The sequence below is a fragment of the Narcine bancroftii genome, chromosome 1, assembly GCF_036971445.1.
Source record: "Narcine bancroftii isolate sNarBan1 chromosome 1, sNarBan1.hap1, whole genome shotgun sequence".
Lineage (NCBI taxonomy): Eukaryota > Metazoa > Chordata > Chondrichthyes > Torpediniformes > Narcinidae > Narcine > Narcine bancroftii.
The window spans coordinates 149,522,928-149,536,276 of NC_091469.1; the positions used below are offsets into that span (position 1 = coordinate 149,522,928).

The 13,349-nt window shown below is 40.8% G+C and overlaps 1 protein-coding gene across 7 annotated transcripts in view; it reads right to left on the reverse strand.

The window, feature by feature from the left end:
* The window catches only part of clcn3 (chloride channel 3), a 217,039-nt gene that overhangs the window by 174,957 nt on the left and 28,733 nt on the right, over positions 1 to 13,349 (reverse strand). The window lies entirely within an intron of this gene.

A 13,349-nucleotide genomic window follows, 5' to 3' on the forward strand; every position in this document is an offset into this window, starting at 1 on the left:
CAGTCTTCTTGGGCAATGAGGCCCCACTTGAAACACGTGGGTATCATGCCCGCCGGACTGAAAAGTTGAAGATTTCTGTGAATACATTGGCAAATTGGTCAGCACAAGTTTTCAGTATTCGGCCAGGTACTCCGTCCAGGCCTGATGCTTTCCTAGAATTCACTCTCCTGAAGGCAGCCCTCACATAATCCTCAGATACTGACTGTAGAGGATCATCAGGGGACATGAGGAAGCATAGTCGTTCTGGATTTCATTGTTCATCTCGGGCTTCTGGTTAAGAAAATCCCTGAACGATTTGGTGATTCTATTCCTGTCCCCCATTAACTCTCAAACTAGGATTGACTTTTGTTGTTGTCAACACAGCTAATTCATAGAATATTAGAATCTGAATACTTATCTAGAACCCTGTTGGATCATTCACTTTTGACCCTGTCTATCTTGGTGCCAGAAAAACCAACTAATTCATATAGAGATGGCATTTGAAACCCACCCCGTTTTGAAAATCATCCAAATCCTCAGCTGAGTTTTTGAACACCAATCAATCTACTGACTCAAGACAGTTCTGCAACCTTTTTTCAGTCTCCCACCTTCTGGCTGTTTTAATCTCTGGAGCCTCCCTTTTTAGGCTCCGTCTGTATGCAGGCAGAAGGAGCACATCCAGGTCATCCGACTTGCCAAAAAGCGGTATCATAAAAGAACGGTAGGCCTTCCTTCTCTTGGTGTAGCAGTGATCAAGTCTGCTGGTTTCTTAGGTGCAGCAGGTTACATGCTGGTGATATTTAGGAAGGGTTTTCTTGAGAAAGGTCTGGTTAAAGTCACTGACGATTATTTGTTTTAAGTCAGGGTGGAACGTCTCTTGTTTCCTCATTACATCTTGCAGCTCTGCAAGTGCCCGTTTGTAATCGGCATGGGGAGGCATAGAAACACTTAAGAATTACTGATGAGAACTCTCTGGTTGGATAGAAAGGTCTGCATTTAATCGAGATTTGTTCCAAGGCAGCAGAACAGGAGATTGACATGACCCCAATGTCCATGTACCAGCGAGTATTAACTAAAAAGCACAAACTACTCCCTCTCTTTTTGCCAGAAATTGAGTCCTGATCCAGTGTGTGAATGGCAAAACCCTCTGGTTGGATCACAACGTCCAGTGCGTTCTCTATTAGCCAAGTCTTGATGCAGCAAACAACTGAGATTTGTCTCACCTGTCTCTCATGAAGCAGCCTTGCACTGAGGTCATCAATTTTATTTTCTAATAAGAGAGCCAGGAGTATGGATGGTAGGGGAGGACTCCGTCCCCTCTGGTTTGAATTTCAGCCCTCGCACCACATTTTCAGCCTTGGCCTTGATGGTGGCCTGTCCCTTTAAGGCCTCTGCATTCCAGCAAGCCTGACTCAGCCATTGCCCAAGAGAGTTTAACATTATTGATGCAAATAATGATTTCACTATTCCTGCTTACAATTCCCCATGAAACAATTTAAAATTCAATTCAAAAACAGCAGCGGCTTCTGACAGAGCAGTTGCCCCAGTCACAGCCCCTTAACTCCAAGCACTGGTCTGGTTCCCCCATTCCATCATCACACACTACCTGGTCACACACTGACCTCCAATGCCATTAACGTTCCCCTTGCTGTCCGCATCCACCACCATCTTAATCGCCTCCAAATATCTACTCGCTGGTACATGGACATTGGGGTCATGCCAATCTCCTGTTCTGCTGCCTTGGAACAAATCTCTATCCCTGCCTTCACTCGTGGCTGAATAGCCCACTGACACCTCTTACGACAAATAGATGATGATCCCATCATGGTACAGTTGACTTTTCTTTTAACTTTATCTTAAAGTTACCCAAATTTCCACCACTCAGTTAGAAGTTGTCCAGCCATGTACATTCATCACTCCTGCACTTGTTGAGCTTGTTTCTCTCACATTATTTTGTTGATATTTGAATTCCTTCTATGCAAAGTAATCCAGCTTCACAATGACTTGCACCAACTGGAAATACCAGTTGACAGCTAATTTATTCCTCTCGCCATTCCCACAGCTGTCCGTCTGTCCTGGGATTAATCCATTGCCTGAATCAGGCTCCACACAAACTGGAACAGCATATCGTATTTTGCCTGGGTAGCCTGTAACCTAACCACAGAACATGGAAGCTTCCAATTCCAACTGTCTTTCACCTGTTCCCATTTTCTTAACCTTTCCAGCACTCACGTTTCACTCTAACCTCACTCCCCACAATCGTCTCTTCCTCAAACCATTTGCTCCAATCTTCATTTGTCCAGTAGCATATTACCTCTTCATCCTCCACCCATTTTTAAGTGTGATGCCTCCTCTCTCCACCTTAGTCTTGTCAAAGGGTCCTAACCAGACTGTGCATTTCTCTCCATGGATGCTGCCTGAATCTGTCTTCTCAACTTACTTACGATTCCAGCACCTGCAGTTTCTTGTGCCTCAAGTAAAGCCATTCTCAACGGGAGCCACAGTATATTTAAGTAAAAGCCTGGTTTTCTTTTCACCTCCCACAACACAAATGTTTTACATAATCGGTAGGAGAGAAGTACAAAAGAAACCAAAACTTGACAGGGAAGCAAGTCCATAAACTTTGAGCAAAGACCTAAAGGGGACCACAGATTAAAAAAGGTGGAGTATGGCCCTTCCAGAGCATCACAGATTATCACTCCTGGTACCCTGCTGTTGACCCTCCAATCCCACTAACAACTTAAATGTAAATGTAGTTGTTAGAATTAGCAAGATTGCAGATGACATGAAAATTGGTGCTGTTTTCAGTAATGAGAGTAGTCTTCAGATCTGGAATTAATTGGACAGATTGGAGGGGGGGGGGGAGAAAGCAAATAGATTTTACTTCTAAAGGAAGGGGTGATACATTTTGGGAGAAGGAAGAATACAATCCAGTAATTAATTGGACAGATTGGGGGGTGGGGGGGGGGGGGGGAACCAAATAGATTTTACTTCTAAAGGAAGGAGTGATACATTTTGGGAGAAGGAAGAATACAATCCAGTAATTAATTGGACAGATTGGGGGGGGGGGAACCAAATAGATTTTACTTCTAAAGGAAGGGGTGATACATTTTGGGAGAAGGAAGAATACAATCCAGTAATTAATTGGACAGATTGGGGGGGGGGGGGGGGGGAAACCAAATAGATTTTACTTCTAAAGGAAGGAGTGATACATTTTGGGAGAAGGAAGAATACAATCCAGTAATTAATTGGACAGATTGGGGGGGGGGGGGGGGGGGGGGGAACCAAATAGATTTTACTTCTAAAGGAAGGAGTGATACATTTTGGGAGAAGGAAGAATACAATCCAGTAATTAATTGGACAGATTGGGGGGGGGGGGAACCAAATAGATTTTACTTCTAAAGGAAGGAGTGATACATTTTGGGAGAAGGAAGAATACAATCCAGTAATTAATTGGACAGATTGGGGGGGGGGGGGGGGGGGGAACCAAATAGATTTTACTTCTAAAGGAAGGAGTGATACATTTTGGGAGAAGGAAGAATACAATCCAGTAAATGGTAGGACTCCAGAAAGTGCTGAGCAGATGGACCTAGGTATACATGTTCAAGGATCCCTGAAAGCAGTGGCACAAGTAGATGAGGTATATGGGATATGGGATGCTGATTTTCAGTAATTAGAATAGAGAATGAGATTCGAAATGTTTTGCCGGAAAACTGGAAGCCGACATTGCTGGATCCCACTGCCCCTGCCCCCACGCGATTGCTTAATCCTTTCCCATTTCCTCACACCTCTCCCTATTCCTCACCAATGTTCCCTCTAATTTTTAGTCAGTAGGCGCAAAAAAAATCTGATGTCCTGTTATTTCCCTCCCCCCCACCCCGAGACAGAAGTATGTGCACATTGAATGCTTGTGCAAATGTAAACTTGAAAATGTTTCAAGACCATTTTGGCACAGCCTATCTCTCAAGGCTAATAAAATTGTATTGGTATGCGGTATTTGAAAAACCAACCAGTTAACAGAAACAATTAGCCAAGAGATTATTTTCAATAAGTATAACTATTAATTATTACATTACTTTAGGTAACTCACCTTTCGTGCACAGATACATTTCCTTTGTGCACCGATTGCAAAACGTGCACATGCGCTCAGCTTAGAGCACTGGTCCTCAAACTTTATCTTTCCACTCTCATCCCACTTTAAGTAATCCCTATGCCAGCGGCACTCTGGTGATTAGTAAAGGATTGCTTAAGGTAGTATGTGAGTGGGAAGGGAAGGGTGAGAATCACTGCACTAGACCCAATTATTACTGAAATATTTTGCTTGAGAAAAATTGCCATAGGCCCATTTCCTTTGGAGTTACGAAACCGTGCACATAACCACTGTTTTAATTGTACCTAATTGACTAGTTTTCAAATATTTTCTTTCCACCCACATACCACCTCAAGCAATCCCTTACTAATCACAGAGCACCTATGGCATAGGGAATACTTAAAGTGGTATGTGAGTGGAAAGAAAAAGGTTCAGAATCACTGGCCGAAAGGGTACAGTGCTCCTCACTCCCCGATCTACTCTTCTGAGCTCCCCCTTTCTCCCCAACCCCTAGCCTGCTGACCCTCTCATCTCTCCCCCAACTCCCCTCTGACCACCCCCCAATCCTCCACCAAGCTTCTCTGATCTCCTGACACCCTCCAACCAACTGACCCTCACTCTAACCTCTGCTAGGTCTCAACTACCCCATCTAACCTAAATGAACATAGACTAGGAGACAGTTTTGTTGAGCACCTTCACTCTGCTGCAATAACTGGAACCAGTGGCCAAGTATTTTAATTCCACATCCCATTCCCACATCAACAAGTCTATCCATGGCTTCAAGCACTGCCAAACCAAAGCAACCCGCAAATTGGAGGAACACCACCAAAAATTCCACCTGGGTACTCTCCAACCAAATGGCATTAACATTGAATTTTCCTGTTTCAATTAAACCCCTTTCCTGCTTCTCTTTCCCTATTCCTTTGACTCTTTTCCTCCAGCTCCCCACTTCATTCAGAGGTACCCACTCCTCCCATCACCTCAGCTTTTTTTTTCTTCCATCCTCCCACCTATAACCTCCCTTCTTTCCTTCCCCACACCCCCCCACCCCACCCAACCCAACCCAATCCAATCCACCATGTTGCCTGCCTGCTTTTTGCTTATCCCTTGATGAAGGGGTCAGGCCCGAAACGTTGCTTACCCTTAACTTCCTATAGATGCCGAGTTTCTCTTGGAATTTTGTGTATTGCTCAATAGTCTTGATGCTGGGCCTCAACCTAAAATGCCGCCCATCCCTTTGCCTCTACAGAGCAGGTCCTGTTGTGATCCTCCGGCAGCTCAATTTTTCTGTTCCAGTTTCCAGCATGTGCAGTCTTGGGCACCTCCAATAGGATTTACATTGCTAAACTCCTGATAGCCAGCAGGGCCCATTTCTGTGCTGATTGACTGTCCATTAATATGATGAAAATTATAATTTTTGATCCATTTTTAAAATGTGATAAAACTGTCACTTTTCAGGATTACCCTGAGGAATTCAGGAACATGCAGTTCAAAAAGCAGTCCTTTAGCTAACTCTGAAACTCCAATACAAATGGACATTCTTGTCTGCTTTTTCCACACGATCATGCAAACATTTTTTTTAAAACACCCAAATTCTCATTGAAAGTAACTATTTAACCTCCTCTTCATCCATTCAAAAGCATATCTTGTTACACAGAGAATCATCTTCCATTGAGCTATTGTGAGCGGTAACAAAGCCCAATTCTTCTAAAAGTTTAAATCTACAGTATTTTACATAGATACTGTACCTCACAGCCAGGAAAGTAAATTAGCTAAGCTGCATATAATGATGGAGTCATTTCCTAGAGTGAGTTAATGAAAGAATAAACATTCCACAAGGTTTCTTTATTTTTTTTAAGCCATAAAATAACACACAAGAAACAGATAAGAGATAAGCGGTAGTCAGAGGATTGCCTCTCTGACTGGAGGCTAGTGATGAGCGGTATGCCTCAGCAATTGTCTGTCATCAATATCAATGATCTGGATGATATCGTGGTAAATTGGATCAGCAAATTTACAGATGACACTAAGATTGAGGGCATCATCGACAACGAGGAAGGCTTTCAAAGCTTTGTACTTAGAAAACTACAACACAGTACAGGCCCTTCCAATAATCAGAGATAAAATGGAATCATCACAGTAGAAAAATCAAATTAACAAGGCTCATGTCGAGGGAGAGTTCATGAAATGTCTCCATGATAGTCTCTTGAAGCAATCAGGGAGCAAAATACTTGGACTATATTTGTGCAACAAAATAACATTGCCCATAGCATGGCAGTAAACAAAGATTTGTGAAAAGTTCACAAATTGATGTTGCGCTGACCCAAATATTCCTTTAAAAAAGTTACTAAACCCTCCATACCCCATAACCCTCTACTTTTCTTCCATCCATGTGCTTGTTTAAGAGTCTCTTAAATGCTCCTAATGTTTCAGCCTCCACCACCATCCCTGGCAAGGCATTCCAGGCACCCCTGATGTCTCCTCTAAACTTTCCTCCCTTCATTTTGTACATATCTCCTCTGGTGTGCTATTCCTGCCTTGGGAAACACACTGGCTCTCCACCCTATCTATGCCCCTCAATCTTGTAGACCTCTATTAAGTCTCCTCTCATACTTCTACATGCCAAAGAGAAAAGTTCAAGCTCTCCTCACAAGACTTATTTTGCAATCCAGGTAACATCCTAGTAAATCTCCTCTGCACCTTCTCCATAGCTTCTACATTCTTCCTATAATGAGGTGACCAGAAACGAACACAATACTCGAAGTGTGGTTTCACCAGAGATTTGTAGAGTTGCAACAGGGCCTCTCTACTCTTGAACTCAATCCCCCTATTAATGAAGCCCAGCATCCCATAGGGCTTCTTAACTATCCTATCTACCTGTGTAGCGACCTTGAGGTATGCATAGATTTGGACCCCAAGGTCTCTCTGCTCATCCACACTCTTAAGTAACCGACCATTAACCCTGTACTCAGCCTTCTGGTTTGTCCTTCCAAAATGCATCACCTCACACTTATATGGATTAAACACCATCTGTCACTTCTCCACTCAACTCTGCACCCTGTCCATATTCTCTTGTAACAACCTTTGACAACCTTCAGCTCCATCCAACCTTCATATCATCTACAAACTAACTGACCCATTCTTCCGCCTCTTCATCCATGTCATTTATAAAAATTACAAAGAGCGGGGGCTCCCAGAACAGATCCTTGCATTTCCACAAGTCACTGACCTCCAGGCAGAATACTTTACTTCCGCTACTACTCTCGCTTTCTGCATGCAAGCCATTTTTAATTTTTTAATTCACACTGTCAAAGTTCCATAGATCCATTACCTCATGACTTTCTGAACAAGATTCATAGGGGACCTTGTCAAATACCTTGATAAGATCCATACAGACCACATCTACCACCCTACCCTCATCAATTTCTTTTGTTATTTCTTCAAAATGCTCAATTAGGCTCATGTGGCATGACCTCCCCTCTTCACAAATCTTGAGTAGACTGTACTCTCTAAATGTTCATAGATCCTATCCTGAAGAATCCTCTTCAGAAGTTTTCACACCACTGACACAAGACTCACCAGTGTTTAATTCCCAGGATTCTCACAATTATCTTTTTTTTAAAAAAAAGAGGACTACATTTGCCATTCTCCAATCTTCCGGCACCTCCCCTGTGGCCAAAGAGGATTCAAAGATCATACCATCATAGTTACTGCTCTCCCCTCACTTCCCACATTGCCCAGCACACAAGCCTGTTCTATTCCAATCTCACCCTTATCAATGTTCTCTTGAGAATACTGAAGCAAAGTATTCATTTAGGACCTCACCAGCCTCCAGGCAAATGTTGCCTCCTTTATCCTTTAGCAGCCCCACCTTCATTCTTGTCATCTTTCTGCTCTTCACATATGCACAGAACACCTTGGGGTTTTCCTTAATCCTTCATGCCAAGGCCTTCTCATGCCCCCTTTGAGCTCTCTCAAGTCCTTTTTTAAACTCCTTCCTGGGTATCATGTACTTCTCATGAGCCCTTCCTGTTTCCTACTTCAGATATTTAATGTATGCTTCCTTTTCCTCCTGACAAGCTGCCTCACCTACTTTGTCAAACATTCCTACCATTTTTGCCTTGTCCCAGCAGGACATATCGATCTTGAACTCAATACAAATGGCACCTAAACTTCATCCACAATAGTTCTGGCCTTTCACCCTTGAACATCTGTTTCCAATTAACTCTCTCTCTCATTCCTGCCTCATCCCATTATAATTACCCCTTCCCCAATTAAACACTTTCCCATTTTGTCTACTTTTATCCTTATCCACAGCTGTGCCAGGGAGTCTTGGCCACTCTCACCCAGTTCAATATCCAGAATTAGATCCAGTATGGCCTCTCCTCTCATCAGCTGGTCCACATACTGTGTGAGGAATCCTTGAACACAGCCAACAATTCAGCCCCATCTCTTCCTTGCAGTCAGGAAGTGCCAGTCAATATTAAGGAAGCTGAAATCACCCATAACTATAACCCTGTATTTCCTGCACCATCTGCCTACTTATCTGCTCTTCAGTGTACTGATGGCTGTTTAGCAGCCTATAGACTACTTCTAGCACAATGATTGCTCCCTTCCTATTTCTGACTTCCAACCTCAATATCTCAGTAGACACTCCCTCTGCAGCAGCCCCCCTTTCTATAGATTGCAGCAGGATCTGGATTATCTGGAAGAATGGGCTACAAAATGGCAGATAGCATTTAATGCAGACAAGTGTAAAGTGTTGCATTTTGGGAGGACAGTAAATGGATGGGCATTGCAGAGTATGGTAAAACAGATGGATCAGAGAATACATATACAATTCCTTGAAAGTGGCATCACAGGAAGATGGGCTCAAAAATAGACCTTTTAGCACAATGGCCCTCATAAATCAAAGTCTTGAGTATATAATTAAGATATTAATGTTCAAATTGAATGAGACAATGGTGAAACCAAATTTGGAGACTTGTGTGGAATTTGGTCACCTTCAGGAATACATGTTTACCTTCTATGGACACTGCAAGACCTGCTGAGTTCCTCCAACATTTCTGTGATTTTTTACCTCAGGAAAGATGTTAATAAGATTCCAAGAGTGCAGAAAAAATTAACAAGGATGTTACAAGGATTTGAGGAGCTGACTTATGAAGGAAGGATGACTCAGATAGGGTTTTATTCCGTGGAGCATTGGAGAACGAGGGGAAATTTGATAAAAGGATACAGAACTATGAGGGGAAAAGACAGGGTAAATGCAAGTTGGATGTTTCCACTGAGGTTGGAGGAAATAAGAACTAGAGGACCTGAATCAAAGGCAAAATGTTCAAGGAGAGCATTAGGAGGACCTTTTTCACGCAGGGTGATGAAAGTGTGGAATGAGCAGCCAACAGAAGCCTGGATGCTGGTTTGATTTTAATACTTAGGTATATGGAAGGAAAGGGAAAGGAGGGTGTGCAGATCAATGTGACAAGTTAGAAAAATAGTTTGGCACAGTTACAATCAGCCAAATCGCCCTGTGTCTGTGCTGTAGTGTAGAGTTCTAAGCAAAAGCAATGGACAACTCAGGAAACATGCAGTGCATCAGAATGCTGGAGAAATTCAGCAGGTCATGCAGTGTCCAGAGAAAGCAAAAGGCAGTTAACTTTTTGGCCCTGAGCTCTTCTTCAGGAGTGCCAAGAATCAGGCAAATTGCCATTTTAAGTTGAACAGTATAACAATTTTCATAATTTAAAAATAAATATATTTAATTGTTTTTGTACCTGGACTTTAAGACATTTAGGTTTTATGCCAGGCCTTGCCATCCACAATGAAGCATCAAAATACAATTTATGTTCAGCCAGCCTTCAGTAGTTGAGAAGGAATTAGTAAATTCTTTTAAAGAATTTAGGTAGGAAGATGAGGGCGACCTGATGGAAGTCTATAAAATCATGAACGCAGACTGTCAGAATCTTCCCGCAAGGGAAAAATAAAGCTTCGAGCAGATGGTACGCCTGCAGATGTTCCAGAGAAGGTGGAAGGTGGAGAAGGTCAGCATCAAATTAAATACTCTTTGCATGAATACAAGCAACATTTGTCACGACACAAATGAGTTTATGGCACAAATAAAGGTAAATGGGGTATCATCCAATAGCCATAGCAAAGACACTGTTGCAAGCTAACCAAGACTAGGAGCTGAATCTTCAAGGATATTTGGAATTTCATAAGAACAGTGCAGAAACTCTACTCATCAGGATGAAATGATTGCAGCACTGAGAAATGATATTGATTCAATCTCAAGGTGTGCAATCAGTCTGCATCAAGACAAGAAATTGCATGGGTAAATGTTAATAGAAGTTGTAAATTGACCCCATAAGAGTCACAAGCAGGATACAAATCAAAATATAATCTGGACTTGCATGGAATGTACTCCAATAATCAGAGATAAAATGGAATCATCACAGTAGAAAAATCAAATTAACAAGGCTCATGTCGAGGGAGAGTTCATGAAATGTCTCCAGGATAGTCTCTTGAAGCAATCAGGGAGCAAAATACTTGGGCTATATTTGTGCAACAAAAAAACATTGCCCATAGCATGGCAGTAAACAAAGATTTGTGAAAAGTTCACAATTCAAAGCACCAAGTCATGAATTGTAAAGATGGGACTACTTTTTAATTGAGAGATGTAGCATGGTAACAGGCCCTTCCAGCCCATGAGCCCATTACACCCAGATGACAAATTAACCTCCAGGCCCCATACATCCTTGTGAGAAACAAATATTGTGAAAGCTTCTAAAGAGAAGTGTAAAGAAAAATATTATCTGAAGCAGATATCTAACAGATGAAGAAATTATATTGTTACAACAAATTAGCAGAGAAAATCCATATTTTTCATACATTGTAGGAGGGCATTCAGACCTCTGTGCCAGCACCAAGAGGAATCCCATTTTCCTACAATCTGTTCTCTCACATTCTCATTGATTTCCACCTTCTCTTCCACCCCCCCACCCCCACTTACAGTAAGGCAAATAACCTGAAAGCCAGTTTATCTTTGGAATTTTGGAGGAAACAGGAAACATCTAGGGGAAACTCATGCTGTCAGAGCAAGAACACAGAAACTCCACACAGAGGGCTCTGGGGTGTGGATTGAATCCAGGTCGCTGGAACCATCAACACTGCATCACGATGCCATGACTAAATAATGTACAATTAAACCGAAATTAAGCCTTCACAGAAGTCAGAAAACCTCTAAAAATATTGGAGATAACAGGTGCACAATGAATAAGATCAATGGAATTCGTTTAATAAGTAGTATTCAGAAAATGAATGGAATTGAAAGGCAAATAAACCCCAAGTTCTGACGACCTGAATCTTAAAACCTTGAAATGGACAGGAACATAAAATCTGCCTTCTATCAAGACTAGTAGGGAACTGGGTGGGCACTAGTTTCCAGAAGTCATCAGCTACCTGTGAGTTATCTCACACCCAATATTTTGGGGGAGTTACCGCTTTGGGCGGTTTAAACAGGAGGAGGTAGTTGTGTCCTCCGACCTGTTTTTTTTTTTCTTTTTAATTTTTGGGTTAAGAAGTGAAGGTTTTTTTTTATTATTTTTTTTTAAATAAATATTTTTTTTTAAACTCTTTTTGTTTTCTGATTGTAATTGAGAGGGAATTAGGAGGTTTTTTTTCCTCTCCTTTTTTTTCTCTTTTTTGGTTTTTTTTTTCTCTTTTTACTTTCTTTTTTAAGAGGATGATGTCACAGAAGATAATAAGTCAAAAATTGAGGATGTTGAATTAGATGAAGAGGAAGATGAGGGGAAAGGTGATAACAAGAAAAAGAAGAAAATTAAGTACAAATACATTGAGGGAGAAGAGTTTAATAAAATTAAGTTAATTTCGATAGAGAATTTTGAAGATGTTATAAATGAAGAATATGGAGAATTTTATAAGAGTTTGAACTTTTTTCTTTTTTTATATAAGGGGAGGGGAAGGGAATAAAAAGTTTATCTGATTGTTTTTCTAAGGGATGTTTTTGTTCTCTCGATGAATTATAAAGGAAACTTGGTATTAATGGAAATTCTGTATTTATGTATTATTAATTATGATTTTTTGTATAACAGATATGTGGTTGATATATGATTTTAATATTTGAACTTAGTTTTAAAGTGGATTTCATTTGTTAAATACATGTATTATGTTTGATTTAAATATATGTTTAAGGGTATTATTTTAGTATTGATTTTTTTTGTTAGTAATTTTTTTGTTGTTAAGTTTTATCCTTTTTTTGTAAGTGGGGTTTTTTCTATTTTATTTACAATATTGTTAATTAATTCTTCACTCTTTATTTTGGGGGGAGGGTTGGACTAATTTTAAATTAGATGATTAATGTGTTATAATTATTGGGGGGGTTAATTTGTGTAGTTTAATGATGTAGTATTCTAATTTTTATTATCTTATTTTTTATTATTTCTTTAAATGTAATTTTTATTTTATTCATGTCATAAAATTTTAAATAAAGTTTAAAAAAAAATCAAGACTAGTGTTACAGGTTATATTATATTTTATATATATATATATGTGTGTGTCTTTAAAAGAGATAAATTATTGGGGGAGGTCCGTATGGGTCACTTCACAAACAGAGAAACAAAATACATCTCATTTAAAATGCAAGAGCTTTGCTGAAGCCAGACATTCAGGAACCAGTGATTTTTGCAAAGACAATGGAACTGCTTTGGAAAGAAATGGGTCAGGTATAACCCATGGAATTCTTTCCAAAGCAGGTGCAAATGGAAACGTCTGGGCTCAAATGCTGATAAAGATCTTTCAAGGATTGGGTTTGGAGCCTTGGGAAGGGTTCTGGTTTTTACAAGCAGAGAGAGAGGAAAGAAAAACAGGATTCTTCTCTTGGAGAGAAAGTCAGTTCTGCAGGAGCTTTTGAGGCACATGTGTGTGCTTTGAGGCAAGCTGGCAGGCTTGTTGAAAACCCCATTTTGAAGACGGGTTGTGAGTTCTGAGTTCAGCCTGTTCAAGACCCTTGTAGTCCTTACAAGGGAAAATGGCTGGCTAGAGTGTTTCTCCTGAAATAAGAGGAACTCTGTGGTGACCTGGAAGAAAAGGCTATCATTTAGAAAATGCATGATGGGTAAGTTTCTTCAGCAAGACACTGAAGTGACTGATTGGAGGAAATCAGTTTGTGTGTGTCCAACAAGCAAAGAATATCTCTCTGAAACCAATTAGAACCTTCCTAAGTGGTAACCATTTACCTTTAAGCACCAGAGCCTGGTGAAAATTC